The sequence below is a fragment of the Oncorhynchus tshawytscha genome, unplaced genomic scaffold (genome assembly GCF_018296145.1).
Source record: "Oncorhynchus tshawytscha isolate Ot180627B unplaced genomic scaffold, Otsh_v2.0 Un_contig_2177_pilon_pilon, whole genome shotgun sequence".
NCBI lineage: Eukaryota > Metazoa > Chordata > Actinopteri > Salmoniformes > Salmonidae > Oncorhynchus > Oncorhynchus tshawytscha.
In genome coordinates, this window is record NW_024609540.1 from 46,945 (window position 1) to 58,272 (window position 11,328).

Sequence of the window (11,328 nt, forward strand, 5' to 3'; positions counted from 1 at the left end):
AGTCTGTCATATTGTTTACAGTCTGTCATATTGTTTACAGTCTATCATATTGTTTACAGTCTGTCATATTGTTTACATTATATCATATTGTTTACAGTCTGTCATATTGTTTACAGTCTATCATATTGTTTACAGTCTATCATATTGTTTACAGTCTATCATATTGTTTACAGTCTGTCATATTGTTTACAGTCTGTCATATTGTTTACAGTCTATCATATTGTTTACAGTCTGTCATATTGTTTACATTATATCATATTGTTTACAGTCTGTCATATTGTTTACTGTCTATCATATTGTTTACATTATATCATATTGTTTGCAGTCTGTCATATTCTTTACATTATATCATATTGTTTACAGTCTGTCATATTGTTTACTGTCTATCATATTGTTTACATTATATCATATTGTTTACATTATATCATATTGTTTACTGTCTGTCATATTGTTTACAGTCTATCATATTGTTTACAGTCTGTCATATTGTTTACAGTCTATCATATTGTTTACATTATATCATATTGTTTACAGTCTGTCATATTGTTTACATTATATCATATTGTTTACAGTCTGTCATATTGTTTACAGTCTATCATATTGTTTACATTATATCATATTGTTTACAGTCTGTCATATTGTTTACAGTCTGTCATATTGTTTACATTATATCATATTGTTTACTGTCTGTCATATTGTTTACAGTCTGTCATATTGTTTACATTATATCATATTGTTTACAGTCTGTCATATTGTTTACAGTCTATCATATTGTTTACAGTCTGTCATATTGTTTACATTATATCATATTGTTTACAGTCTATCATATTGTTTACATTATATCATATTGTTTACAGTCTGTCATATTGTTTACATTATATCATATTGTTTACAGTCTGTCATATTGTTTACATTATATCATATTGTTTACAGTCTGTCATATTGTTTACATTATATCATATTGTTTACAGTCTGTCATATTGTTTACATTATATCATATTGTTTACAGTCTATCATATTGTTTACATTATATCATATTGTTTACAGTCTATCATATTGTTTACAGTCTGTCATATTGTTTACATTATATCATATTGTTTACAGTCTCTCATATTGTTTACAGTCTGTCATATTGTTTACATTATATCATATTGTTTACAGTCTCTCATATTGTTTACAGTCTGTCATATTGTTTACATTATATCATATTGTTTACTGTCTGTCATATTGTTTACAGTCTATCATATTGTTTACAGTCTATCATATTGTTTACAGTCTGTCATATTGTTTACATTATATCATATTGTGTACAGTCTCTCATATTGTTTACAGTCTGTCATATTGTTTACTGTCTGCCATATTGTTTACAGTCTGCCATATTCTTTAGTCTGTCATATTGTTTACAGTCTGTCATATTGTTTACTGTCTGCCATATTTGTTTACAGTCTGTCATATTGTTTACAGTCTATCATATTGTTTACAGTCTATCATATTGTTTACAGTCTGTCATATTGTTTACAGTCTGTCATATTGTTTACAGTCTTTCATATTGTTTACAGTCTTTCATATTGTTTACAGTCTGTCATTGTTTACTGTCTGCCATATTTGTTTACAGTCTGTCATATTGTTTACTGTCTGCCATATTTGTTTACAGTCTGTCATATTGTTTACAGTCTGTCATATTGTTTACATTGTATCTTATTGTGTCTGTGTCACGTCGTGCTCAGCTCTAGTCAAGTGGGTTAGAAGGATGCCTCTGACCCCTGCTGCTTGAGTAACTGACCGGGTATCGAACCCGGTTCATCAGCATGCCACAGAACTATCTCCACCCACTGAGCTAAAGCCTAGGAATTATCTCAGGTGGTTAACACAAGTCTTTAGGACTCAGACAAGGTTACTCATCATGCGAGAGTGGGTTCACCAAACCACTTCCGTTACCCTTGGTCATGTCCAGGGCAGGGTAGGACAGGGGTGAAAGATGCTGGTGGGCTGATGGTGGGTGTTGTATGGTGTGTATGCAGTGAATTGTGTGTTCTGCTTTGGTTGTGGTGAAACATCTGGAGTCACTAATAAACTAACAGACGAACAAAGTCTGTCATATTCTTTACTGCCAAAGTCTGTACTGCCAGTAAAGCTGGGATATCGATTTGATCTGCTGCCCTGGGAAACTGGAACTGCACACACACCTCTCTCTCTCTTTCTCTTTCTCGTAACTCCCTCCCACCTCCCCCTCTTATATCCCTCCTGTCTCGCCCTCATAACCTCCTTCTCTATCACCCATATTCTCCCTGCTCCTCCTCTCTGGCCCTCATACTCCCTTACTTTCTGAGGGTAGTGACCTGATGCAATGAGAGAGAGAGAGAGAGAGAGAGAGAGAGAGAGAGAGCGTGAGAGAGAGAGAGAGAGAGAGAGAGAGAGAGAGAGAGAGAGAGAGAGAAAGAGAGAGAGAGCTGGCGAGAGAGGGAGAGAGAGAGAGAGAGGGAGAGAGAGCCCTAGAGAGAGAGAGGGGGAGAGAGAGAGAGCGAGAGAGAGAGGGAGGAGAGAGAGAGAGAGAGAGAGAGAGAGAGAGAGAGAGAGAGAGAGAGTGAACCCTACTGCCAGACTTTTCCTGACTTGTCAATAATTGTTGTGTTTGGCCATGTAGGGTAACTGTCATTGTCTATACAAAGTCACTGGAGAGTTAGTGGAGAGTGTTAGTGGAGAGTGTTCATATGGTGTGTTTCCAGTGTGACTTCATATGGTGTGTTTTCAGTGTGACTTCGTATGGTGTGTTTTCAGTGTGACTTCATATGGTGTGTTTTCAGTGTGACTTCATATGGTGTGTTTTCAGTGTGACTTCGTATGGTGTGTTTTCAGTGTGACTTCATATGGTGTGTTTTCAGTGTGACTTCATATGGTGTGTTTCCAGTGTGACTTCATATGGTGTGTTTCCAGTGTGACTTCATATGGTGTGTTTCCAGTGTGACTTCATATTGTGTGTTTCCAGTGTGACTTCATATGGTGTGTTTTCAGTGTGACTTCGTATGGTGTGTTTTCAGTGTGACTTCATATGGTGTGTTTCCAGTGTGACTTCATATGGTGTGTTTTCAGTGTGACTTCATATGGTGTGTTTCCAGTGTGACTTCATATGGTGTGTTTCCAGTGTGACTTCATATTGCGGTTGTCTGTGTTTGTTTATTCACCAGCCAGGGCATAACGAGGTGGCTTAATTGGAACGTCCTCCTTATTCTGATGACACTCGCCCGTGCACGCACTCACTCACCAACTCACACCTCCTGATTCAGGAGGGTCAGCAGTGGCTATTTCCGTTGTGTCCTCCCATGAACACCATTCTTGTTTAGTGTTTTACGTGTTGTAGACTCGTCAGAGATATTAGCATGTTCCAGAGATTTCTGTAAGTCTTTAGCTGACACTAGTATTCTTCATAACCTCATTGAGCATGCTGCACTGTGCTCTTGCAGTCATCTTTGCAGGACGGCCACTCCTGGGGAGAGTAGCAACAGTGCTGAACTTTCTCCACTTCTAGACAAGTTGTCTTACTGTTTACTGATGAACATCAAGGCTTTTAGAGATACTTTTGGAACCCTTTCCAGCTTTATGCAAGTCAACAATTAGGTCTTCTGAGATCTCTCTTGTTCGAGACATGGTTCCCATCAGGCAATGCTTCTTGTGAATCGCAAACTCACATTTTGTGAGTGTTTTATAGGGCAGGGCAGCTCTAACCAACATCTCCAGCTCTAACCAACATGAACACACAGAGATGACAAGTCCCTGACAAGAGCACTGGAAGACAACATGAACACACAGAGATGACAAGTCCCTGACAAGAGCACTGGAAGACAACATGAACACACAGAGAAGCAGCTGAAGCCCAAGCTTCCAACATGGTATCCTCTGATTGAATGACAGTTGTTTGTCTACTGATGTCAAAATAATCCCTATAAGGACTTCTTCCCAGCGTTCCACCCTAAAGGTCAAGCAAGGAGAAATATGTCAGAGTGGAGCTTTTATAAGCTTTGAGAACTTAAGCTGAGACAAGCAGCCTTTTATAAACTGAGACAAGAAGTTGTTGTTGGGAAAGATGCCAAAGTAGAGTTTTATAAAGTTGAGACAATAGTTTGTTGTTATTCTTTTAATGTTTAGAGGAGAAGTGCATCAGTGATTGGTGTTTGCATAGTTCAGAGTGATTTGCTGTTACACTTAGTGCCATTTACAGTCTGTCATATTGTTTACAGTCTGTCATATTGTTTACAGTCTGTCATATTGTTTACAGTCTATCATATTGTTTACAGTCTGTCATATTGTTTACATTATATCATATTGTTTACAGTCTGTCATATTGTTTACAGTCTATCATATTGTTTACAGTCTATCATATTGTTTACAGTCTATCATATTGTTTAGTCTATCATATTGTTTACAGTCTGTCATATTGTTTACAGTCTGTCATATTGTTTACAGTCTATCATATTGTTTACAGTCTGTCATATTGTTTACATTATATCATATTGTTTACAGTCTGTCATATTGTTTACTGTCTATCATATTGTTTACATTATATCATATTGTTTACATTATATCATATTGTTTACAGTCTGTCATATTGTTTACTGTCTATCATATTGTTTACATTATATCATATTCTTTACATTATATCATATTGTTTACAGTCTGTCATATTGTTTACTGTCTATCATATTGTTTACATTATATCATATTGTTTACATTATATCATATTGTTTACTGTCTGTCATATTGTTTACAGTCTATCATATTGTTTACAGTCTGTCATATTGTTTACAGTCTATCATATTGTTTACATTATATCATATTGTTTACAGTCTGTCATATTGTTTACATTATATCATATTGTTTACAGTCTGTCATATTGTTTACAGTCTATCATATTGTTTACATTATATCATATTGTTTACAGTCTGTCATATTGTTTACAGTCTGTCATATTGTTTACATTATATCATATTGTTTACAGTCTGTCATATTGTTTACAGTCTGTCATATTGTTTACATTATATCATATTGTTTACAGTCTGTCATATTGTTTACAGTCTATCATATTGTTTACAGTCTGTCATATTGTTTACATTATATCATATTGTTTACAGTCTATCATATTGTTTACATTATATCATATTGTTTACAGTCTGTCATATTGTTTACATTATATCATATTGTTTACAGTCTGTCATATTGTTTACATTATATCATATTGTTTACAGTCTGTCATATTGTTTACATTATATCATATTGTTTACAGTCTGTCATATTGTTTACATTATATCATATTGTTTACAGTCTATCATATTGTTTACAGTCTGTCATATTGTTTACATTATATCATATTGTTTACAGTCTCTCATATTGTTTACAGTCTGTCATATTGTTTACATTATATCATATTGTTTACAGTCTCTCATATTGTTTACAGTCTGTCATATTGTTTACATTATATCATATTGTTTACTGTCTGTCATATTGTTTACAGTCTATCATATTGTTTACAGTCTATCATATTGTTTACAGTCTGTCATATTGTTTACATTATATCATATTGTGTACAGTCTCTCATATTGTTTACAGTCTGTCATATTGTTTACTGTCTGCCATATTGTTTACAGTCTGCCATATTCTTTAGTCTGTCATATTGTTTACAGTCTGTCATATTGTTTACTGTCTGCCATATTTGTTTACAGTCTGTCATATTGTTTACAGTCTATCATATTGTTTACAGTCTATCATATTGTTTACAGTCTGTCATATTGTTTACAGTCTGTCATATTGTTTACAGTCTTTCATATTGTTTACAGTCTGTCAAATTGTTTACAGTCTGTCATTGTTTACTGTCTGCCATATTTGTTTACAGTCTGTCATATTGTTTACTGTCTGCCATATTTGTTTACAGTCTGTCATATTGTTTACAGTCTGTCATATTGTTTACATTGTATCTTATTGTGTCTGTGTCACGTCGTGCTCAGCTCTAGTCAAGTGGGTTAGAAGGATGCCTGACCCCTGCTGCTTGAGTAACTGACCGGGTATCGAACCCGGTTCATCAGCATGCCACAGAACTATCTCCACCCACTGAGCTAAAGCCTAGGAATTATCTCAGGTGGTTAACACAAGTCTTTAGGACTCAGACAAGGTTACTCATCATGCGAGAGTGGGTTCACCAAACCACTTCCGTTACCCTTGGTCATGTCCAGGGCAGGGTAGGACAGGGGTGAAAGATGCTGGTGGGCTGATGGTGGGTGTTGTATGGTGTGTATGCAGTGAATTGTGTGTTCTGCTTTGGTTGTGGTGAAACATCTGGAGTCACTAATAAACTAACAGACGAACAAAGTCTGTCATATTCTTTACTGCCAAAGTCTGTACTGCCAGTAAAGCTGGGATATCGATTTGATCTGCTGCCCTGGGAAACTGGAACTGCACACACACCTCTCTCTCTCTTTCTCTTTCTCGTAACTCCCTCCCACCTCCCCTCTTATATCCCTCCTGTCTCGCCCTCATAACCTCCTTCTCTATCACCCATATTCTCCCTGCTCCTCCTCTCTGGCCCTCATACTCCCTTACTTTCTGAGGGTAGTGACCTGATGCAATGAGAGAGAGAGAGAGAGAGAGAGAGAGAGAGAGAGAGCGTGAGAGAGAGAGAGAGAGAGAGAGAGAGAGAGAGAGAGAGAGAGAGAGAGAGCTGGCGAGAGAGGGAGAGAGAGAGAGAGAGGGAGAGAGAGCCCTAGAGAGAGAGGGGGGAGAGAGAGAGAGCGCGAGAGAGAGAGAGAGAGAGAGAGAGAGAGAGAGAGAGAGAGAGAGAGAGAGAGTGAACCCTACTGCCAGACTTTTCCTGACTTGTCAATAATTGTTGTGTTTGGCCATGTAGGGTAACTGTCATTGTCTATACAAAGTCACTGGAGAGTTAGTGGAGAGTGTTAGTGGAGAGTGTTCATATGGTGTGTTTCCAGTGTGACTTCATATGGTGTGTTTTCAGTGTGACTTCGTATGGTGTGTTTTCAGTGTGACTTCATATGGTGTGTTTTCAGTGTGACTTCATATGGTGTGTTTCCAGTGTGACTTCATATGGTGTGTTTCCAGTGTGACTTCATATGGTGTGTTTCCAGTGTGACTTCATATTGTGTGTTTCCAGTGTGACTTCATATGGTGTGTTTTCAGTGTGACTTCGTATGGTGTGTTTTCAGTGTGACTTCATATGGTGTGTTTCCAGTGTGACTTCATATGGTGTGTTTTCAGTGTGACTTCATATGGTGTGTTGTCAGTGTGACTTCATATGGTGTGTTTTCAGTGTGACTTCATATGGTGTGTTTCCAGTGTGACTTCATATTGCGGTTGTCTTTGTTTGTTTATTCACCAGCCAGGGCATAACGAGGTGGCTTAATTGGAACGTCCTCCTTATTCTGATGACACTCGCCCGCCCGCGCACGCACTCACTCACCAACTCACACCTCCTGATTCAGGAGGGCTAAAGTTATTCCACTAATGATATACGGGTATCCTTATACTGTTCTCATATACGGTGTAGAGATATGAGCATCTGGAAAATATAATATATACAATGTATAGCATACATCACCTCCCAAGCCACTTTAAGAGCAGAGGGCTGTCTTCAACAGGGTTTCAGAGGGCTGCCTTCAACAGGGTTTCAGAGGGCTGCATTCAACAGGGTTTCAGAGGGCTGCCTTCAACAGGGTTTCAGAGGGCTGCATTCAACAGGGTTTCAGAGGGCTGCCTTCAACAGGGTTTCAGAGGGCTGCATTCAACAGGGTTTCAGAGGGCTGCATTCAACAGGGTTTCAGAGGGCTGCCTTCAACAGGGTTTGAGAGGGCTGCCTTCAACAACGTTTCAGAGGGCTGTTACAGTGCAGTAAGGATAACAGGTCCATGGGTCTAAGACAGGACTGGATCGTATGAGTAATGATTGGGATTTATTGGTCTCAGAGCACACAGGAGAAGAGATCAGTGATTTAAGAGGGGGGAGAAGGTGGTTATCCCCATGTCTCATACAGATGTAGGATCTTAATTTGAGCCAGTTTGCTACAGCAGGAAAACAATCCTGCAGCAACAGGAAATGTGAATTATTATATAAATGATCATTCATGGGTGTTTTTGTGAGGGTTAGTACATTTTTTCATTAGGGCGAATCAAGTCTGAAATGTCAAAGTGGAAATTACAAACTTTATAAGACTTTTTAACACTCAAATACACTAGAAGGAAAATTCTCAGCAACAAAATAGTGATCAAATGAAGATCCTACATCTGTAGATAGGGCGCGGCTGTGCGGATGCCCTCTGCTCCAGGCTGTCCAACCTAATGTGTTTGTATATCTGTCAGTGTGTATCGGAGCTGTTGGGAAAAAAGCAGAACACACATTTCCATCCCGTATGAACTAATAAAGTATATGGTATGTCTCAGTGTAGCTAGCTGTAGTTGTGTTGAGAGTCATAGGTCTGGATGTCTCAGTGTAGCTAGCTATAGTTGTGGTGAGAGTCATAGGTCTGGATGTCTCAGTGTAGCTAGCTGTAGTTGTGGTGAGAGTCATAGGTCTGGATGTCTCAGTGTAGCTAGCTATAGTTGTGGTGAGAGTCATAGGTCTGGATGTCTCAGTGTAGCTAGCTGTAGTTGTGGTGAGAGTCATAGGTCTGGATGTCTCAGTGTAGCTAGCTATAGTTGTGTTGAGAGTCATAGGTCTGGATGTCTCAGTGTAGCTAGCTATAGTTGTGTTGAGAGTCATAGGTCTGGATGTCTCAGTGTAGCTAGCTATAGTTGTGGTGAGAGTCATAGGTCTGGATGTCTCAGTGTAGCTAGCTATAGTTGTGGTGAGAGTCATAGGTCTGGATGTCTCAGTGTAGCTAGCTGTAGTCGTGGTGAGAGTCATAGGTCTGGATGTCTCAGTGTAGCTAGCTGTAGTCGTGGTGAGAGTCATAGGTCTGGATGTCTCAGTGTAGCTAGCTGTAGTCGTGGTGAGAGTCATAGGTCTGGATGTCTCAGTGTAGCTAGCTAGCTATATTTGTGGTGAGAGTCATAGGTCTGGGACCAGAGACACATGTTTCAGGGAGGATGTCCATCTTGTTCTAATAATTCTAGGGGAGGAGGCAGGAAGCAAACACGTGTACGCAATCAATCAACTACACAGACCACAAGCGCACACATCATTTCTGTTTATTTACATACTATAGGGTCCACACAACTCCTGGTACAGTGGCAAGAAAAAGTATGTGAACCCTTTGGAAATACCTGGATTTCTGCATAAATTGGTCATAAAATGTGATCTGATCTTCATCTAAGTCACAACAACAGACAAACACAGTCTGTTTAAACTAATAACACACAAACAATGATACATTTTCATGTCTTTATTGAACACACCATGTAAACATTCACAATGCAGGGTGGAAGAAGTATGTGAACCCTTGGATTTAATAACTGGTTGACCCTCCTTTGGCAGCAATAACCTCAACCAAACGTTTTCTGTAGTTGCGGATCAGACCTGCACAACGGTCAGGAGGAATTTTGGACCATTCCTCTTTACAAAACTGTTTCAGTTCAGCAATATTCTTGGGATGTCTGGTGTGAACTGCTCTCTTGAGGTCATGCCACAGCATCTCAATCGGGTTGAGGTCAGGGCCACTCCAGAAGGCGTATTTTATTCTGTTGAAGCCATTCTGTTTTTTACTTCTGTGTTTTGGGTCGTTCATTTTGGGTCCTGTTGCATCACCCAACTTCTGTTAAGCTTCAATTGTCGGACAGATAGCCTTATATTCTCCTGATAAACTTGGGAATACATTTTCCCGTCGATGATAGTAAGCTGTCCAGGCCCTGAGACAGCAAAGCAGCCCCAAACCATGATACTCCCTCCACCAAACTTTACAGTTGGGATGAGGTTTTGATGCTGGTGTGCTGTGCCTTTTTTTCTCCACACATAGTGGTGTGTGTTCCTTCCAAACAACTCAACTGTAGTTTCATCTGTCCACATAATATTTTCCCAGTAGCGCTGTGGAACATCCAGATGCTATTTTGCGAACGTCAGACGTGCAGCAATTGTTTTTTTTTGGACAGCAATGGCTATTTCCGTGGTGTCCTCCCATGAACACCATTCTTGTTTAGTGTTTTACGTATCGTAGACTCGTCAGAGATATTAGCATGTTGCAGAGATTTCTGTAAGTCTTTAGCTGACACTAGTATTCTTCATAACCTCATTGAGCATTCTGCGCTGTGCTCTTGCAGTCATCTTTGCAGGACGGCCACTCCTGGGGAGAGTAGCAACAGTGCTGAACTTTCTCCATTTATAGAAAATTTGTCTTACCGTGGACTGATGAACATCAAGGCTTTTAGAGATACTTTTGGAACCCTTTCCATCTTTATGCAAGTCAACTATTAGGTCTTCTGAGATCTCTCTTGTTCGAGACATGGTTCCCATCAGGCAATGCTACTTGTGAATAGCAAAGTCACATTTTGTGAGTGTTTTTATAGGGCAGGGCAGCTCTAACCAACATCTCCAATCTCGTCTCATTGATTGGACTCCAGGTTAGCTGACTCCTGACTCCAGTTATCTTTTGGAGAAGTCATTAGCCTGGGGGTTCACATACTTTTTCCAACCTACACTGTGAATGTTTAAATGATGTAATCAATATAGACAAGAAAAATACAATCATTTGTGTGTTATTTTTTTACCTTTATTTAACTAGGCAAGTCAGTGAAGAACAAATTCTTAATGACGGCTTAGGAACAGTGGGTTAACTGCCTGTTCAGGGGCAGAATTACATATTTGTACCTTGTCAGCTCAGGGGTTTGAACTTGCAACCTTCTGGTTACTAGTTCAACGCTCTAACCACTAGGACAACACTATGCCAACACTATGTTATCTGTTGTTGTGACTAAGATGAAGATCAGATCAATTTGTTCAGAAATCCAGATAATTCCAAAGGGTTCACATACTTTCTCTTGCCACTGTATGTGTACAGATAAGTGTCAGTGTGAGAGGACGGGGAAAGACGACACTGATACAGAGAGTCCACTAACTAACAAGCTACAATAACCTCTTCTTGAACTTCGGCAGAACATCCATCATAGCTTGTATCCCAAATGGCACCCTATTCCCTTTATAGTGCACTACTTTAGACCAGAGCCCATAGAGCATAGTGCACTACTTTTGACCAAAGCCCATAGAGCATAGTTCACTACTTTTGACCAGAGCCCATAGAGCATAGTGCACTACTTTTGACCAGAGCCCATAGAGCATAGTTCACTACTTTTGACCAGAGCCCATAGAGCATAGTGCACTACTTTTGACCAGAGCCCATAG